Consider the following 9,254-nt stretch of genomic DNA (forward strand, 5'->3'; position numbering starts at 1 on the left):
GATGTTGGACATGGTTTGATACTGGACATGGTTAAGATGCTGCACATGGTTGATCGTGGTTTGAGTCCTGGACCCGGTGGCTTGATTTCTTACTTTCTCTCTCTCTGTCTTTCTCTGGTGAGCCTATGTGCCCTATAGCAAAATTGAAATTGTAATGGTAATAATAAATAAAATTAAATAATTCTTTTAAAAATAATTTATAGCGGGACCAGCAGCTAGCGTAATGGCTATGTTGCTGGACTCCCATGTAGTCGACCATGGTTCGAATCCTGGACCTGGTGGCATAAACTCACGCTGGGCACGTGTACGTGCGTGCCCAAGATCCTGAGAGGAGAATGGAGGAGAAGGGATTGCAGCGTGGCCATCCCCGCCCCGGTGAGGTGGGGGGAGGCGGGTGATTTCTCGCTTTCTGTCTGTCTGTCTTTCTCTTTCTGGAGAGTGCATGTGCCCTATAGCAAAAAACAGGCAGGAGATGAAGTGGGAACAGAGGGTGAGAACCAGGTCAAGAAGGGCCTTGTAGGGACCAGCAGGTGACATGGTGGTTAAGGTGCTGGACTCCCATATGGCTGATTGTGGTTTGAGTCCTAGATCTGGTGACTTGAAAATCACACTGGATGTGTGCATGTGCCCAAAATCCTGAGAGGAGAATAGGGAAGGGATTGTGGTGTGGTCATTCCTCCTGGGGAGTGATTTCTCATTTTCCTCCTCTCCTTCTCTCTGTCTCTCTTCTCACACATCCTATGGCAAAAACCTTTAAAAAAAAAAAAAGAAACAAAATAGACACACACACACAAACTAAAAAACAAACAAATAATGCCAGGCCTTGTAGACCATGAAGAATATTTATTTCCTTGGTTCTCAGCCTTTTTTGTACCATCTACACTGAAGAACAGGGGCGTATTAGAAATGGAAGTGCCCAGGTATACCCTAGACCTGCAGAATAATACTCTCTGGGACTGGAGGCTGGGCCTCTATTTACCACAAAGTCCCTAGGGATGCACCAAAGGATGAGGGCCACAGTCTCCGCATCTGGGGAGACACTGAGGCTCGAAGTAAGGAAGCATCGCGATGAGAATTGCATTTTGGCAAGACCATTTTAGCTGGATGTCTTGGAAAGATCTGAAAGGACAAGAATGGCAGTTATTCTAATCATCCAGGCAAGGGATAAGGAGTGCTCAAACTAGTGAATGCTCAGCAGAAATGTAGAGAGAACATAGATTCAAGGGAAATTTGGAAGATAGAATTGGCAGGACTTGATGTCCCATCAGATGAGCAGGGAAAGAAGCAATAACTAGACCTTCCTGAGCACCTGTGATGTGCCGGGCAGGACTGCGTGTGCCACACATGTCACTGTAACAACCCGGCGAGGCCGCTCTGGTGCCATCCCCAGGACAGCAGGTGACTCCTTGCTTCTCACTTTGGAAACGGGGGCAATGTTTACCAAACAGGGATTATGAGAGAGAGGGAGGCCTGGAGAGTGGTGTGGTGTTAGAGAATGACTTCTGTTTGGAACCTGCGAGTTTGAGGCTTGGGTGGGACACAGGCAGTGGCTGAAGCACAGGTCCATGATCCCGTGAGAGTCTGGAGATGCTTATCTGGGAGCCATCATCCCTAACTGTGGATGGGTTTGGCCAGAAGAGACTGAGGCAGAATCGGAGACCCTAACATTCAAGGCCAAGGCACTCAATCTGGCCTCTGTGGTCGGGTTTCCTGAGTACATGAGCCCTGGGAATTGTATGAGAGATGACTGCACATTAGAGTCTCCAGGGTTAAAGGGCCCGTCGGAAAGATGAAGGACCCTGGATAGAAGCGGGGTAGGTAAAGGGGATTTGGGAAAGAAGACTGGAAAGGAGTGGACAGAAGCAGATGTCAAAGAGTCAAAGGAAACAGTCTTTCAAGAAAGAAGAAGTGGTTGATGGTGTCCAGTGTGGCAGGGAGGCAGGACAGAAAAGACTTGAAAAGAGCGCCCCTCCTTTGGCTGCTAGTTGATGAGTGGGGGCTGAGTCCTTTCATGGAGGTGCCTGGGTCGGGGTGGGTTGAGGAGTGGGAACTAAGGATGAGCATGATCTCTGCTTCCGGAGAGTTTGCTGCAGAGGTGAGGAGAAGGGGTTGTCCTGAATGGGAGACATGGGACTTTTTGCCCTCCCCCCTTCCTTCCATCCTTCTTTTCTTTCCTCTCCCTCTCCTCCTTCTTCTAAATGCCAGAGAGGGGGAGTGTGCACTAGCAGAGAGAACTCCTCCCGGTGGGTGCAGCCACACTCTATAATCCTTTCTCCTCTGTTTCTCCATCCTGTCAGGATTTGGGGCACCCATCACATGTGCCCAGCACGTTTCTCAAATAGCTGGGAGCAGGATTCAAACCACCATCGGCCGTGTGGGATCTGACTTCTTCCACACAGCGCTCACCCTCCGCACTAGGGGTTGGCCTTCTTTCCTTTTTAAGGAGCAAGTGACTAGAGCAGGGCTACAGGTAGAGGAGGAAATTCAGCCTGGGACTGGGTTTGGGGACCATGACAAGAGAGAGAAGTCACTTGATGGAGGGGGCCCTGCGGGGTGGCGTTGGGAGCACAGGTGGAAGGCCTGGTCTAGGCAGAGGGAATACCACCTTCGCCTCTGAGAAGGAGGCATGGGGGCACTAAATGTACAAAATGGGTAGTTTGTGATTTCAGTGCATAGAGAAGGAAAGGAGTGATGGTGTCATCTGAGCTCCACTCCTACTGATCTGGTGTCTCCTACAACCGAGGTGACACTCTTGTCTGCTCTGAAGCCTTGTCTAACTTATCCTTAGCCTGGGACACCCTCCTCCAGGAAGCCTCCTCTGACTGATACCCCTCCTCTACCCACTTCCCTGAGCTGGCTCAGTTCTTTATTGTTTCTTTTCCCCAGCAAAGAGGCCAGGAGCCCCTCTGTTTTAGTGTCTGTCTCTGGTCTCAGTTGAGAAGGCACATGGAGGAGTTTGGAGGGGTAATGGGAGTATCTGTAAAATGGGTGGCTTCTCTCTCAGGACTGTCCCTCCCCAGCCCTCAGGTCTGGCTCTGCCCACAAGGGGGTGCTCGGTCAGAGAAGGCCTGGCTGGCATGGCTGGGCAGTCAGCCCAGGGGCAGGCTGGCAGCAGGGCCCAGAACTGGGTGCTCATGACTCCGCCCCTGGCCAGGACCTTTGCTCCCAGCCCCAAGGCACTGGCCTCTGTTGCCATGGCTGCCCTTAGTGTGGAATAAACAGAGTTCTTTCTCCTGCTACCCAGCTTCCTGACACCCAAGTGTCTCTCAGGGATGGGCTGTAACTTCAGGTGACCAGCCCCCACCTCACTGGGGGAGGCTCAAGGATGGTGAGTCACTGCCTTTAGGCCCCTTTCCACCCACCCTTTGTCCTGAGGCTTGCCCTGCTGCTCTCCTGCCTACATCCTGCTGGACTGGGGAGGGTGGAGGAGAGGGTTGCACCTCACCTGGGTCTAGCTAATGGAGTGGTGGGGAGGAGAGAGCCGTCCAGCCCTGGACTACCTCCCTTGGCTGTTTCAGGCTGTGCGGGGCCCACCTGAGGCTTAGCTTCAACGTCTAGTGTCCCTAAGAACAATCATGACCTCTTTTCTCTCTTTACTCCTGGATCCTGGGGGTCTTGGGTGAGAAAGAGAGGAAGATAAGAAAGAAAGAATGTGAGGGAGAAGAGAGAGGAAGCAGAGTAAAGAGGACTCCTCTGCATAGAACTGAAAAATGGACTCATTTGTTCACTAAGTCGGTGGAACACGTTTCTGTGTTGGTGCTGAAGCCTTGTGTAAGACCTGGCTCTACTTCTGAGGGACGTGACTTGGTGCTGGTGCGAGTGCCTAGGACTTAGAATTAGGGACCCTGGCTTGGCCACTTGCTGGACAAGTTCCTTCTCTGAGCTTTGGGTTCCTTATGTGTAAGTAAGGATAGTAATGCTGAGCTCCCAAGGTCACGGCAAGGATCAGATGGAACAAATATGGAAGAATGCCTCATAAATAGTCGATGTTCAGTACATGTTAAACGACCAGATCAGGTTTACCATCAGGGAGGGGAACTCAGACATGCCCACAGGCGATGGTAACCCAGCCCAGGGGTGTAACAAAGACCTGTTCTTGGGGTCTCAGTGGGAGCGGCCGAGGTGAGTGGGGCAGCCTTTGTGGGGAGGTGCCTGTGCGTGATTTTCATTCAGCAAATGTTTGCGGAATGAATGGGGTGTTCTGGAGCCAGGGCCTGCAGGAAGGGTAAGGTTTCAGCAGGTGCTGGTGACAAGGTGGAGCTGCAGGAGGGAGGGGTGCAGCCCTGGGGGCGGGTGGGGAGGACAGCTAGCGCCAGGTGGGGAAGGTTAAGCCTCAGCAGTCAAAGGAGGAATTTGACCTTTATTCTGAAGGCAACGGGAAGCTCTGAACCGGGGAGTGACAGGATCAAAGCAGTATTTGTAGATCAGTCTGGCTGGGCACCAGTAGAGGACATCTTGGAGCACTGTGGGGTGGAGGATGGGGACAGGGACGTACCTGCCAGAGGGAGAGTGTGTACGTGTGGAAGAGGCTCAAGGCAGGCAATGATGTCATGCCCCTCTGCTCTGTTCCAGGCCTCTGCTTCACACCAGCGTCTCGTCTCCCAGGCAGGTCTCAGGTCTTACCTGCCTGCGAGGAGCAGCAGGGAGCCTGGCAAGGAAGTGGGGAATTTCTCAGGGACAGGGAGGACAAGGGAACACTGACTCCTTTCTCTTCCTTCACCACCCAGGTGCCAGCTCAGAGTAACGGTGGGGGCGGGGGGCGGGTGGTGAGGGAAGGCGGCACTGGAACTGAGACCCAGGTCTGTTTCCCGCCTTCACTCCTGTCCTCTGTGGTAGAGGGTGATTCCATGGCAATGTTTAAAGCTGGAACCGTAATTAATGGTGGAAGAGAAAGGGAGAAATCATTAGATCCCACTAAGAACCATGCCTAAACCCTGCAGCAGAGTCACAGTGGGCATAATTGAGGTGCTGTGTTGCCCTGGGGCCTAACTTTCCAGAAAGGGAACTTTCTGGCCTGGAGCTGATGGGTAGCCTCTGGGGGGACCAATCGTCCCAATGCATCTCTTCACCCCCACCTCTGCCAGAGAGATCCCCTTTCTTCTACCTCCTGTGGATGGACCACACACCCTGGAGTGACTCAGGTATGCTGCCAGGCACCCTCCAGCCCCCAGCTCTGACTCAGCAGAGTTTCTGGGAACCCAGAGATAGCCATCCTCGTAATCAGAGGTGGGAGATAAGGTTTATGGCCCGGACATCTTATCCACTGTGCGTCTATGCATGCATACCTCCTCCGGCTGCATTCCTCCGGCATGACCCTGTCTTCCTCAGACTTCCCAGGGGTTGCAGACTGTCTGAGAGCATCAGTTTTAGAAACCTGCTCAGCACCTCCTCCCCTAGAGGGTCTCCTCCATCAGCCCTGCCTGGTGCTTGGAGGCCTGCTGTGTCCCCAGCCTCACTGTGTCTTGGCTCCTGGGCAGGCCTGACCTGTGGTCTAAGTCTCTGTGAGAAGAGGAGGCCCTGCCCAGTTCCTTTTCCAGAGGAGAATCATCCCCTTCTCTGGTCACTCTTTCTGTTCCTACTGCTCCATTAGCAAATCCGTCCTGCAGTCGACCCTTTGTTCCCGTTTGGTGCTTGGTGGAGAAGATGCTCTTTGCTCACTGGCTGTTACTGCAGTGGGGCGGCAGGACTGAGGCAGGCTCCAGAGCAGGGCTCAGGGTGTGCTTCATCCCCGGAGTCCTTCAGCTGAGAGGAGGGACACAGCAGGCAGGAGGAGGGGAGAGTTGTTAGGGAAGAGTTACAGTCTTTTCTCATCACAGCACATGTTCTATGCAGATAAAGAGCATTAAAAAAATTTTTTTTATTTAACTTTGACCAGAGATGGGGGTGGAGAGAGAGAGAGAGAGAGAAAGCTGCCAGGGTCTGGGACTTGAACTGTGGTCAACCATGTGGGAGTCCAACACCCTTAACCACCATGCCACTTGCTGGTCCTCAATTTAACCTTATGTATTTATTTACTTTAATTTGACCAGAGAGGGACAGAGTGAGAGAGCGAGAGCAAGTGAGGCAGAGAGAGAGAGAAAGTTAGGAAGCAAGCTGCTAAGTCTGGGAATCAATGGTGGTCGGCCACGTGGGAGTCCAACACCCTTAACCACCATGCCACCTGCTGGTCCAAGAACATCTTTTACAAACGTGATCATCACATGATCGTAATTTCTTTTACATATGAGAGAACAAAAGCTGAGAGCCCAAATCAAGTACAATTGCAGCTACTACTTTTCCCACTATATTGTAATCACTTTGGGCAACTCAAAGTTCTAAAACCAAATTAATTTAAATGTAATTAATAATAAATATGTTGCAACAATTTCAAAAAAACATGAATAATTAACAATAGAAAATAATGTTAGAAATAAATGGTTCTAGGTTAGCCTGTGGCGTGGTGGTTAAGGCAGTTGGATCCCACATGGCTGACCCTGTGTTTGAGTCCCAGGGACTTGAGGAATACACTGTGTGTGCGCCCAAAATCTCAAAAGGAGGGAGAGGTGGACGAGAAGGGATTGTGGTGTGATCATTCCCCACAGCGGGGAGGCTGCTTTTTTATTTTCTGTCTCTGGTGAGTGCATGTGCCCTATGGCACAATTAAAAAGAAAGCAAGAAATGGTCCCAAGGCTAAAGAGATGCAGCAGTAAAACAAAAGCTCTATAAGGCTGACCCATATGTGGAGGTTCTGTGTTCGAATCATGAAAATACTCTGAGTTCACTGGGTATGCCTATGACCAGAATCTTGGTATGGATGAAGCTAGCAGTGGATTATAGTGTTGAGAGACTGTTGGAGGTATTCTCCCTCTTCTGTCTCTGTTGCTCATGGGAAAAAAAGAATAAATAAACTTTTGAAAAATTTTAAAAAGAAAGAAAGGATCCTGCCCTTCCATTGCACAGATGAGGCAACTGTAGCTGGGGGTGGTGGTGGTGGCCTACCTAATGTCACATGACCTTAGAGACCAAGTTGAGGCTAGAGCACAAGCTTTTTTTTTTTTGAGAGGTTTTGGCTATAGGGCGCGTGCGCTTGTCAGACAGACAGAGAGAGACAGAGATAGAAAGCGAGAAATTACCCCCTAGGGGGGATGGCCATGCTGCAATCCTTTCTCCATTCTCCTCTCGGGATCTTGGGCATGCACGCACATGCGCCCGGCATGAGTTTAAGCCACTGGGTCCGGGACTCGAACCACAGTCGACTACGTGGGAGTCCAGTGACATAGCCATTAGGCTAACTGCTGGTTCCAGAACACAAATTTTTTGATTCCAAAATTTGACTCCTGCCATTCTATACTGTCCCAGAACAATTCCCAAGATAAGTCCAGCCCTTTAGCCTAGTGTTTAAGGGAGCTGGATCTCACATGGCCAACCTTGGTTAAATCCCAGCCCTGACAGCTTGAAAAACACGTAGTACACGTGAGTGTGTGCCCCAGCTCCAGACAAGATGGAGAAATGGAGAAGAGACTGTAGCATTACCACACCCCATGGTGGGGGTTCTTTATTCCTCTCTCTCTCTCTGACAAGTGAGTATGTCTCTGGCAATAAAAAACATTTTATCTCAGGAGCCAGCAGGTGGCGTGATGGTTAAGGATTCCCACATGGCAACTGCGGTTCAAGTCTGGGACCCAGAACTTGAAAATCACTCTTGTTCAAGCCTGCCCAAAATCCCTGGAGGAGAAGGGAGGAGAAGAGATTGTGGCTTGGCCATTCCTGCAGAGGGGTGCTTTTCTCGCTTTCCCTCTCACTGTCTCTGTCTCTCTCCAGCAAGTGTAAGCACCCTATGGCAAAAACCTAAAAACAAAACAAAACAAAACAAAAAAACAATACACTTAATTTTGTTTAATTTCAAGTATAAATCTTAGAGCATTTTGATTTTAATGACAAATTCCAGAGCACTTTGGAGGTATTGGTAGGAATTTGCAGAAGTAAAAGGACTCCAGGGTGTGTCAGCTCACCGGATGAGTGTGAAGGGTGGAGAGCTGGAGCTTGGCTCAGCTCTTCAGGGGCCTCCGGGGGCCTTCCCAGATCAGCCCAGCGCTGTCTGCAGGCCTTTAGAAGGCATCTTCCTTTATCTGAGGTGCTGGCTGATCAGAGTCAAAGCTGGCATGCTGGGCTGGAGGATCTGCATTCCTCTCGCCAACATTTCCGGGCCTGACTTGGGCTAGACAGGAGAGGGGGAACCTGAACTGTGGGTTTGGAGCCAGAGAGCTGGGTGAATTCTGACCCTGACCCTTGCATGCTATGCGACCTTAGGCAATGTACAGACAATTTCTGAGCTTCCATATCCTCATCTATAAAATGAGGTGATTTGTTCTTTCCTCATAGTTTAATTGTGAGAATTAAATGGAGTTATAAAAAGCCTATGGTGTAGGGAGTGCTTGGCATATGGTGCTGTCTCAGAGAGACAAGGGAAGGTGTCAGGCGGGCAGGAGAGGTGAGGCCTTGGGGGCCAGTAGGGTCTGATTCTGGTGCTCCCATTTGCTACTGTTCCAGCACAAGCCACTCATAACCTTGAGGATCAGTTTTCTCAGCTCTAAAATGCAGGTGATGTGTATGTCATAGTTTGAGTAAGGACTAAAAGCTGTAATTGTCACCTTAAGGGAACTCCTACACTACTGGGGTGCCTCAGAGACCAGAGATGTGCCTCAGAGACCAGAGCCAAAAGGAGACTCTGGCTTCAGGACAGAGGGCTGGAGTGAGAACCCTGAGAAAACACCTGTCTGGAGGGTGTCCTGAAGGAGGTAGTTGGGGTAGAGCCAGGCTGGAGGGAGGAGGGTCTCCAGGCCAGAGGGCTGCATCGGTAGAGAGAGTTTGTGTAGGAGCTGTAGGAGCTGGCTGCTGAGTGGCACGGGGTCAGACCACAGAGGACCTAGGAGTGGAGGGATACTGTGGCCAGGTGTGGGAGCCCTGGGTTGGGTCTAAGAGAAGGCCTAGGGAGTTTGGCTTCTGCAGCTGGACGCTTCTGGGCAGGAGGTACTGGTCTGAAAGGGAAGTGGCCCTCTCTCTGGATGGGGCTTTCTCTCCTCTACCTCCCATGTGCTGGAGGCTGCTTCTGAGGCCCCAGCTTCTCCTAATGTTCCCTGGGTCACCTGGGAAACCCAGGAAGTACAAATGGAGAGAGGGAGGGGTGGGATGTGGCCTTGGGGAACAGATGGCCTCAGCCTGGAGGGCTCTGGGGAATGTATAAACACACAGTGAGTTGTGTTGCCAAGGCAGCT

At 51.1% G+C, this 9,254-nt stretch overlaps 1 long non-coding RNA gene across 1 annotated transcript in view; it reads left to right on the forward strand.

Moving 5' to 3' along the window:
* The first annotated feature begins 3,170 nt into the window (after positions 1-3,170).
* Positions 3,171-9,254, forward strand: part of LOC106736238 (uncharacterized) — a 13,076-nt gene continuing 6,992 nt past the window's right edge. Inside the window, exon 1 of the long non-coding RNA XR_001371317.2 lies at positions 3,171-3,328. This is a non-coding gene — a long non-coding RNA (uncharacterized LOC106736238). The remainder of the gene's footprint in view (positions 3,329-9,254) is intronic.

This window comes from Tupaia chinensis, unplaced genomic scaffold (genome assembly GCF_000334495.1).
Source record: "Tupaia chinensis unplaced genomic scaffold, TupChi_1.0 Scaffold000059_1, whole genome shotgun sequence".
Taxonomy (NCBI): domain Eukaryota; kingdom Metazoa; phylum Chordata; class Mammalia; order Scandentia; family Tupaiidae; genus Tupaia; species Tupaia belangeri.